The 10,661-nt window shown below is 35.2% G+C and overlaps 1 protein-coding gene across 4 annotated transcripts in view; it reads left to right on the top strand.

Annotated features, from left to right (window-relative positions):
• Nucleotides 1–1,137: 1,137 nt before the first annotated feature.
• Nucleotides 1,138–10,661, top strand: part of LOC126759587 (uncharacterized) — a 31,821-nt gene continuing 22,297 nt past the window's right edge. For 2 of the 4 annotated variants that reach the window (XM_050474461.1, XM_050474458.1), the window contains exon 1: nucleotides 1,138–1,744. The gene's annotated coding sequence lies outside the window, so the exon portion shown is untranslated. Of the gene's footprint in view, nucleotides 1,745–5,499; nucleotides 5,541–7,717; nucleotides 7,794–10,661 lie in introns of those variants that run through there. The other 2 variants (XM_050474460.1, XM_050474459.1) reach the window with 2 other exon arrangements.

Here is a 10,661-nt window from a genome sequence, read left to right as displayed (position 1 = left end):
TATTATTAAAGTTTTTATTTAACAGTTGCTGACAGCTTAATTGAATATTAAGTTTTAAACTGTTGGCAATTATTAATTAGATTAGTTAATAGACGTAAATGTTATCGATTTTTAAAGTATTTTCATTACATACTAACTATGTAGTTTTGAACACCAATTAAATTAATAGTTAGAATAATTGCAAAAGTATTTTGTACATAACAAATAAATTTTGTACTTATAGTAGTTTTTTAAGCAATTCACAAAAAGTTGTCTTTTTACTATTAGTTGTGAATGTAAGTATCTGCGTGGTATATATGTATGTATATATTTTAATATGCATGCTTAGTGTTGGCGTTAACAGTTTTCTTAATGGTTAGAGGAAATGCCCTTAGTCTGAGCCAATACAACGACCCTCATTATCGACGAATTCTTTCTCACACGTTACACGTGTTCACATGGACCGACAACCTGAGTCGAACAATTTTCTGCATTTACTGTTTTGAGTAGCCATCACATACACAAATGCTTACGAGTATATATTCTCTTAAAAACTGAACTGAACTGTGCGTTGTTTCTATTATTTGTGGAGACAAGTACTTATTTCTTATAAATACGGGAATATACTTGTCCATGATATATACAAATATTTATAATTGCAATTCCTGCGTAAACTGTAGGCAAAGACGTAATTTTTAACAAATTAACTGCAACTAACTAAAAATTAATTATAGCTATTTTTTAATAAACTTTACCTTATTTAAATCTCAGTTAGACATTCGGAAGCACAGCTACTAGATGGCGCTGAAAAATTGCACACCTCTTACCACGTAGGGTGCTTCAAAGGTTTTGAAAATTAAATACTAAAACGAAATTTAATCAAATATGAATGGATTTAAGTAGTGCTAACTACATATATTCAGATTAATAATAATTATGTATGCATAATATTACCGATCATGTTCAACTATATTGAATTGCGATTTTTCAGCCATCATTACACATAAACATATTATTTACTAAGATTTACTGGCATTTGTAGACCCCTGTGTCGACAGGATAGCCAAGTACGCAACCTTTGAATAAAAATTGAAGTTTTCAATCCTTGACAAACTGATAGTGAAAATTTTCGAAGGCTTTTTTCTAAAGAATTTCAATGCAGCGCTTCCTAATATAGACACCATTCTCTCTTGTTTAAAAACATTGACAAAAATATTTTTTTAATCAAAATATAAAACAGTAATGTTATCCTCTCCTCTAAATAAAACTGGTGAAAAGGGAAGAGCACAATGAATTAATGCAAGCAGCTTATCGTCATATTACTTTTAAACATTTTTATGTATGTATGTATATTTGCTTCAATTTTTGTAAAAATATCGCCTATATACCTCTTTATTTATCCATTTACATTTTACCAACCATTCTCATTCTCCTTTTTGCTACCTCTCGCATGCAAGCCATGCATATGTATACATGTATGTGCATTAACAGAATCCACATATGTATGTTCCATGCGCATTTGCTCTTACGCGATTTCTTTCATTTTCTGTTTTGCCTTCGTGTAGTGCGGTTGTTTTCTTCGTTTAGTTTGTTTTTCGGTACGCGAAAGTTAATAATCATAATAATCGAAAGTAATTTGTGCACTAATTACGAATACTTGTGTGTACATTTGATATAAGTATAATATATTTCGAGTGAAACCCTTTAATATGTGTGTAGTGCGTAGTTTTACATTTGTTAGGCTCCGGCTGCCATTTTGTGAAATGTAAGTACGCGTAGTGTGGGTGTTGCAAAACGATTTTGGAAGAGTGTTGCCCCAACTACTGAATTAATTTCTTTTAAGTGTTTAGAAAATATCAAAAAGTTATTTATGAGTTTATAAAATATTTTTAATGGTATTAATTAAGAATTATTACATATTCATGTTGCATAATGTATTAGGATTTGTTAAATCATAAGTTTTTAACTCTTTATGAAAGTTTACTTTTAAAAATCATTTAAGACACTTATGTTTCAAAATGACAGAAATCTAAAATGAAGATTATATATGAATAGATATCACAGTAGTTCAAATCTCTCTTGGTCCTTCCTTCAATAAATCTTGTGCGTCTTATATTTGTCCGACAAATGCCAGAATTTGAAAGTTTTGAGTCGACTTCTTATGTTCATTAAATTTTACGAGAAGTTACGAACATTTACATTAATGCCTACCACGGAACATTTTTTGACGTTATTCAGCACAGTTAGACTTAGACTGAGTTCAAACACTTAAAACGTTTGCCGTCCAAACTATGTTTTGTAGGCTAGATCGTGTCGTCTGAGCTCTTTGTGTTCTTATTCGTAACAGATCGCTGCTACGCAATTCGGCATTCCTTTCCATTTTGAAATTCGTTCCATGATCTCAATTTCTTTCGGTTTCAAGTGAATATTTACAATATGTTTGGCAATTTGAGCTTTATCTATTTTTTGTATGTGATATCGAAACATGCATGAAATAATAGAAATTTTTGTAGAAAGGGATGAGATTGTGATTGTGATTGGGTGATTTTATAGAAACGTGAACTAGGTAGTGACGGAACAGTCGTGTTTCAGTACGTGATCTCAAATCACAATCTTCATTATATTTCTGACATGGAAAATATGCTTGTTTTTTTTTACTTCCCTCAAAATAACGAGATCCGAATTTCCGATTGAGATTTGTTAAATTATGTACAATGATTTTCACTAATCTATTAGGTCTATATCTATATTTGCGTGGTTTTGTAAGAGACAGTGTAACTGGATATTATCCCATTGTTTGAATATCTCGAACATGCGATAGAAAACTGCAAAATTTTCGGTATACTGAATCATTTCTTCTTTTTTTGGGGAGCCTCGTTTTTCTGTGGAAATTTATGGTAGGCTCTAGCTGAGCGAATGTGCCAGATTTCAGACTCGCAAGTCGCAGTGAAGAAGGCGGCAAGTAGCCTGAGTTTTTCCCCTGGGAGATTAATTACATATTTAAACCTTTTGAGGTTGTAACCACCCATTGCCAATGCCTCTCCCTACTCATTGCTTCATCATTACGGAGCAGCACCTTTATGGTGTGGGGACCAACCGCAATGAAAGGTTCCGGTCCTACCATGTTGGTGGATGCTGCCGAGCGGGCAAGCTCATCAGCCAGTTCATTCCGGGCTATAGCTTTGTGCCCTGGCACCCAAATAAGGTGCACTTGGTTACCTTCTGATAGACTATTCAGTCGTTCTATACACTCCTGCACCAATAGCGATTTCATCTAGTAGTTGCGTTAGAGGTTTAACTCTACACACCGACTTATAGTGAATACGTCTGCTTGGAATATGCTCGGAAACCTACCCATTGGTATGCAGAGTTTGACGCGTGGTCTTGCGACCCCTGCGTCAATTCTATTCGAGGTTTTCGAGCCGTCGGTGTACCACTTGATTGTACTGTCCCTAAGCAGTAGCTTGAGAGCGGAGTCGCTCCATTCGACCCTACTGCTGAGGGTAATCTTAAACTTCCTTTGAAGTTTACCTTTTTTGTAATGCTATCCCTAGGAGGAAGAGTCATTGGTATGATTCCACTTAGCTCATTCATACGTTGGGAAGAGGTTACCTTACCTTTGCCAAACTCTTCTGCTGTAATGCAGACCAATTACTAGGTGTAGCGGGGTAATTCCAGCAAGATTTCAAATTTTAAGATATCGTCGGACATGTGCGCATGGCGACCGACATGCAGACGCAGGCGAGTCCTTGCAGCTTCGATAGTTTAAGTCCTACCGACGTCTGCGATATTTTCGGAGCCCAAGCCACCGCTCCATAAGTTATAATTGGTCGCACTATCATGGTGCACAACCATCTGATGATCCTCGGTTTACACCCAGGTTTTACCAGCATGCCGTTTGCACACCATCAGCGCTTTCGTGGCTTTGACCATGGTCAGGTCAACATGCTGCTTCCACCGCAACGTCGAATGCAGCGTGAGACCCAGGTATTTGACCATACTTGTATTAGTCATTTCTATCTCTCTGTCCCCGAGTGTTAGGATCTTCCTGCGACTCGTAAACGGACGATGGTCGACTTCAAGGGATTGATGTTTAGTCCAACACTTCTGCACCAACCCTTGGCCAGGCCTAGTCTGTTTTCTACGATATCGCAGAGAGTATCCTTAAATTTTCCTCTGGCTATAATAAAAATGTCGTCCGCATATCCTTGACATCGGATTCCATTGCTAGTTAGCAACACAAGTAGTTCGTCAACGATGAGGCTCCACAGCAGGGGGGATAGCACTCCTCCCTGTTTGCAGCCCCCTGTAGTGCCGAGAGGAATACTGGTATCTCCTACTGTGGTCTCAGCTATTCTGGTGCGCAGCCTCTTTTAAACTGGTCACCGGTCCCACCACATTCCTTTTCTCCAGTGCCATTGCCACGCTCTTGTGAGACGTGTTGTCAAAGGCACCTTCGATGTCTAGGAAGGCGCATAACATTGCCTCCCCAGTTTCCAGCGAACTCTATATCTCGAAGATTAGCTAGTACAGAGTTGGCACAGTTGGTCGATCTGCCTGCTCTGTAAGCATGCTGATTCGCATGCAGGGGTAACGTTATCAGCGCCTTCGACCTTATTTCGTGATCCACGATCAGTCCAGAACAAAGGCAATTATCCTTGACGCCAAAGTAATGCTTAGTCTTTGTTGGGATTGGAAGGGTGTTCGTGTCAAGCTGTCATGTTATTTTTGTTCAGTATTGTTTGGCATTTCATGATGGAAAGACTTACGACTTCCTGTGAGGATATATGTATGAAGTTTAAGTTCTACGCGGACAATCCCACTTTGATTCAGGCCTTGGAGGAGTCATCGAAAATGGGATGGACCTATGTTTCAGATAGCCGCAGCCAACATTTGAAAGAGATGATTTTCAAAACGTAAATGCCAAATAATGTTCTTTCAAATGATAATAAAAATGCCCCATTAAATTTGAAGTGTCTGTGTTTTTTCTTTGAAAAAGTAAGAAACTTCGAAATGCATCAACCTCTATAAGTTATTACGATACCAAATTTGATTGTAATCCATTTGCGATTTCGTTGAATACTGAATGTATTACGCAATCAATAGCTTTTAAAAGAGTTTTGCAATGTTTTGATCCTTGATTTTTTACGGTCGCAATTTTCATAAAATATGAGCTTACACCCGAACTTATCCCTTTTAGTCACCCCTGTTATTAAATGTTACAATTTTCCACTTAAAAAACCTCTGAACAAAATTAGTTTATATTTTCATCGATTTAACAATGAAATCCACAAACTCTTCTGAAAAATGTCACGCATATGCGCAAAACCGATATTTTTATTTCTCCCTTACATATGTTTTTGCTTAATTTCTTTTTTATTCGTATTTGTATCTTCGTTTATGTACATAAACGGCACAGCCGCCCATTTTAAAGAAACACCATCCACTTACGTTCCATTGCATATCTATCGATTTTGTTTTTGTGCCTTTCATTTTATATTCTGCCGTTGTGAAGTGTAGTGTGTTTTCCGTCGTGTATTAAGTATTCAGCTAGAGCGCAAGTGAGTGTTCATAAATTTAGTAATGTTATTTATAGATTTTCCATTTTTTAATATAGTGAACATGTTTATGTAAGTGTTAAAAAAGCTGCTAAGTTAAATACATTATATCGCGTCTTTAGAATGTTGCATATCATTGCTGGTGTGTGAAATTGACAAATGCCTTTATGAAAAGGGTTGCCAACTTTTCGGTTCGCACAATATTATTTAAACATCGAATTTAATATAAAATATTGTCGAATCAAACCTTTGTTCAGCATAATAAAACTGCAGATTGGTACAAAAAAATACATAGATATATAAAAAAAGCATATACATACATATGCAATATAGAAGAATACGTCATCTTTTAAACGTCTAGTGAAGGAATTTACTAGCTACTATTAACTACCGTGTTCGTTAAAAATTTAAAAATGATGAAGATCAAGGCATTTTCGAAAGAATTTTGGAGAAGCATCAATCAAGATGTCAATATATTAATAATAAATTGGTAGTGGATTGAGTGAAAGAAAGTAGTCAATACTTGATGAAAAAAAAATATTTCCATAAATTCTGATAATTCGGTCAAAGTAGACGTTCAAAAATACATACTTTTACAACAAGCTGAAAGCTAGTGAATAAGTTCAAAACATAGTTGAAAAAAACGTACTAAAACTCCCCATCGTTGCGGTATGTGAAAATCAAATTATTCGAATTCGAGACCAAGTGTAAAAAAATTTGCACGTAATTTTCAAATAAGCGGTAAATTTTACCATCAAATTACCTCAATTATATTGGGACCAGTAGCCATACGCAATACTAATCCCTGCTAAGAAAAATCAGTTCTCATTGTAGAATGACGTGGTTAAAATCTAGTCCGAATAAAATCGAAAATAATAAAGTTTCCAACGGCAGTAATTTCTAAATGAAGAGATTTGTAAGCGCCATATAAGATCATTAATAAAAAATCGAAAACAATAATAAAATAGGAAACCCTGAATTTAAGTGTATTTCATGAAACATTTTGTGATCTGAAGCTTCGTGGTATAAATTCACAAGTGAAAATGATAACAATTGTTACACAATATATTAAGCGATCAAATGTCAATATAACTGCCAAAAAATATATTGTCTGATCTGGCAACAACATTCGTCTGATGTATTGTGCAGTGAATGTTTATATTTTAATCTGACTTAATTCCTACATTCTCGGAACGTAGTTTTGTAAACATTTTCAACAAATTTTAACTATTGCGGAAATATGTACCTGGGCATAGTACCATCCACCAATTAGCTTATCAGTAGTAAAACACGACAAATACGACTCTGTTTACTTTGTTCTAAAGTAATTCTCTTGTACAGCAATAATATATTTGTATGTAGGTGTACGCTTGGTGTGAATAATTGGTTTTATAGGTACATAATTTGCAAATAGTTTGCAAGTCCAACTGCATACGTAGTACGTAGGTTTGTCTCGATAATCATCTACCTATGCATAGTCCCATTATTGCGCCTACTTTTCATGCGTCAAGAAAACGTCGAGATAAAAATAATCTTAAGCACAACTTTGTTGTTGCAAGCGCCGTTCAGTAAACACACAAATTGTCTATCCAGCAGATAGGGCGTATAATAAGTGCGCTTTGCCAACCGAATACCACAACAAAAGCGCCACTAATTGCTTACGTAAGCATGCGATGTGCTTGATATTTTCATTTCCTTTGTTTCTGCTAGTATAAAAATGAATTTTGGATGCTCATATCTTTGTCTCCAGATCTAAACATTTGCTGTGACCTCTTCCTGTTTGTTTTTTGAGTCGCCGTTTCGTTGGCAGTAGCCATGCAAACAGTAAATAACTGTGTGTGGATATCATTGTATATATATTATATGTACATATGTATATACTATATATTTTGGTGAAAAAAATATCACGCCTGCCATCCGACGTCTATATTCCACAGCTGCCAACTAACAACTGACTGGCACGTACAGTGAGCAAACGCTATTTAGTACTTCGTGCTTCTTCTATATGTGTATATATTGTTGTATGTAGAATAAATACATATGTACATATATTGCAAATGTGCTTCGTTCCACAAATTCAGTCTTTACTACTTTTGCCTTCGTTTTTATTATTTCTTCATTTTGATGTTCGTACGGTTCGATTTAGCAGCGTTCGCGTGTCAGGAAGGTACATGTCAGTGCAGCGAACAGTTTCTTATTACATTATTAGATTTCCAGTTGAGTTTTTGCAAGTCGATAATCTGAACACATAAAAATGTACTAATTTGTACTCATCAATTTTAGTATAAGAACATATTAAATTTTGTAAATTTATGCTGTGAAAGTGCCTAATTTAAGCAAACCATAGTCAATTGTGTGTAATATCACAAAAACTCAGCGCTGAAAGCTAAATTGTAGTACATGGCTACATATTATTTTGCGTTGCGTGAAGATGTAGAGTTGTAGCAACAAAGCGCTTATGTATTTTACGTTAACTGAAGGCTACATAACGGGAGGTTCATAATAATTTTTATTAAATAGGTGCATAATATAAGTATTATGTCGTTAACGAAAGATTGAGTAGATTTAAGGGCAGATTTCACGTTACGTAACAGTTGTATTAAGCTATACATGCATACATATAATATAAGTATGTATGTATACCATACATAGGCCTACACACATATACACGAACAAATACAAATGCAGCTACATGCATACAAACAAACATATATATATATATTTACGTATATACATATGTATCTGTGTGTGCGCTCGAGAACAGCAATCGGGTTTCTTTCGTGTATTGCTCGTTATTGCACGACTGCAAAGCCGAATATGCGGCTAGTGGCACGAACGCTGTTAGAGCGTCGAATTTCATTTATGTTCCGTTGTCATCAACAGTATGTTAAATACAAACATAACATCATGCATAGGTGTTTACTTTGCAGTAGGTACGAACATTTTGCTTTGGGTATGCCTTGCATGTACGATTTGTAAAGGGTTGAAAGACTGGTTATGGGCGCAATTTTTTCGCGTACATTGCAGTGTGTGTTCTCAAAGTGAGAGATCGATCTTTAAAGTTTCCTTGTTTTGTGTCAAAACTTGTTTAAGTGCAGATTGTGTGCATTTGTGTGTGTGATGATCGAAGCGGTTGCCATCAAAAGGCAAGACCAATAATAGTTGGGTAGACAAGAAGTGTTGAATTTTCAGCGTTGAAAAGTAGTTGATAAACATACATATGTACACTACACACATACATACATTGTATGTATGTACATTTAAAATTTTGTATATGTTCTTAAAATTGCAATTTGGTAAATGCGAAAAATATTGTATTCTTCAAGAGTTAGGTTCAGCTTATTCAATTGAAATTTCCCCTGCGACCTGAGAAGTTAGGATTCAGGTACTAAAGTAAATGGAAAGCCGGTGTGATTGCATGGAGCGGAAGTTAAGGATTTACTTACGGCATTACATAAGCCAATTTTTATTGGAAGGCAATACAAACACAAACATATGTACACGAAACTATTAGTTTGAATTACATATACTTGTGGAAGAAAATGCAAAATAAAATTCACTGGAATAAATGGCAAAAAAACAATTAAAAAAAGACACAACAAAAACAAACTGCAATGTATGTGCATGAATATTCGTAAAAGCAAAACGGTCGCCTGGAACAAATTGCATTGGAGAAGGAAATAAAATCACACCAAGGCATACATACATATGTTTGTATAAGTATGTGTATGTAGAATATACAGAAATATGCTGAATTTAAGTAAAGCTAATAAACTGCACGAATTTCAGTATGTACCTGCATAAAAATTGCATCAACAGTAAAGTGTAATTGCGAATAAATATACGCGTCATAGATATCTACACAAAGAACGAAGTGTGTAGGTGCAGGTGAAAGTAACGCTGCAAGCAATCGATGTTTTAACTTAATAAACACACTGCGAAAAATAAACATAACTATGTATATTCACGAAGTTTTTAATAAATAGCGAACATTTTGATGCATAAAAAATCGTAAAAAGCAAAGCAGAGGCGAATTGGAAAAAAGGAACGCTCGCGAGTTATTTACCACTTAGCCAAATGAAGCTTGGCGTATATTTCTGCGAAAAACGTTGATAGTGGAAGAAAAGGTACATCCACAGGTCTTGTGAAATTTTTGCGAACAAGTGGCAAGCAAAGAGGATGAATTTATATACATACGAGTATGTATGTATGTATGTTAGAAGCAAAAATATTGCAAGCACTATATATTTTTCGGTACAAAGAGAAACGTCTGACAATGCCGGTGTTGATGGAGCGCATTACTAATAGCAAAAAACAAATTTTGAAGAAACAGTAAACTTCGAATATTCCCACATCGCTTATACCAAAATAAATTTTACTCGAAGTAAAGCTCTGGTTACCCACAATCCGCGATTTTACTTCGTTCTGCACGTACTTAACGACCCCGAGTATCGTTTAGAACGAATGGAGAAAATATTCGCCCCAAACATTGCTACCATCCTTATTTAAATTAAAAGTATTAGGGTTGCTACATATTTTGTTATTAAAAAGTCCCAAAAATATATGCAGGTACACATTTTAATACATCTTCGAGCTTAAAAATAGTCAATATACCAGAAAGATTACTGATCTCTCTCTCTCTAAAAATTCCGTGTGACCGTTCATTCATTTCTTACTTATAGGGTTTAACCTTTTACAATCTGTGTATGTTTTAGTTCCAATAAAAATTCGTACTCCGTATTGAGTTTTCGGTAGTTGCGACTTGCTGAGTATAAAAATAATGTTCGCTCACAAATTATTCAAAACATACGCGATTAATAACCGGTAGTTCTCCACAGACGTTGTCTATAACATTCCCAGCATAAGTGTAAACTATATTTCCGCCTGCTTTCCAGTTATTGTAAAGAAAAATACCCGACCAATCTTTCGTAAATCTATTTCTTCCACGAACTTTTTTCTCTACACATGTACACTCTGTAAATATAATTGACTAACATTATCCACTTTACATTAACAGCGCTCTGTGTTTATGAAAAATGAACGCTGTAAGCACATAACATAACCGAAGATGGTAAATAATTCGCATCGTATCGTTGAAAACATCATTTCATCCCCGAATTTATG

Source organism: Bactrocera neohumeralis, chromosome 5 (genome assembly GCF_024586455.1).
Source record: "Bactrocera neohumeralis isolate Rockhampton chromosome 5, APGP_CSIRO_Bneo_wtdbg2-racon-allhic-juicebox.fasta_v2, whole genome shotgun sequence".
Taxonomy (NCBI): Eukaryota; Metazoa; Arthropoda; class Insecta; order Diptera; family Tephritidae; genus Bactrocera; species Bactrocera neohumeralis.
The sequence above is the reverse complement of the archived record's forward strand: the minus strand, read 5'-3'. Positions and strand labels throughout refer to the sequence as shown.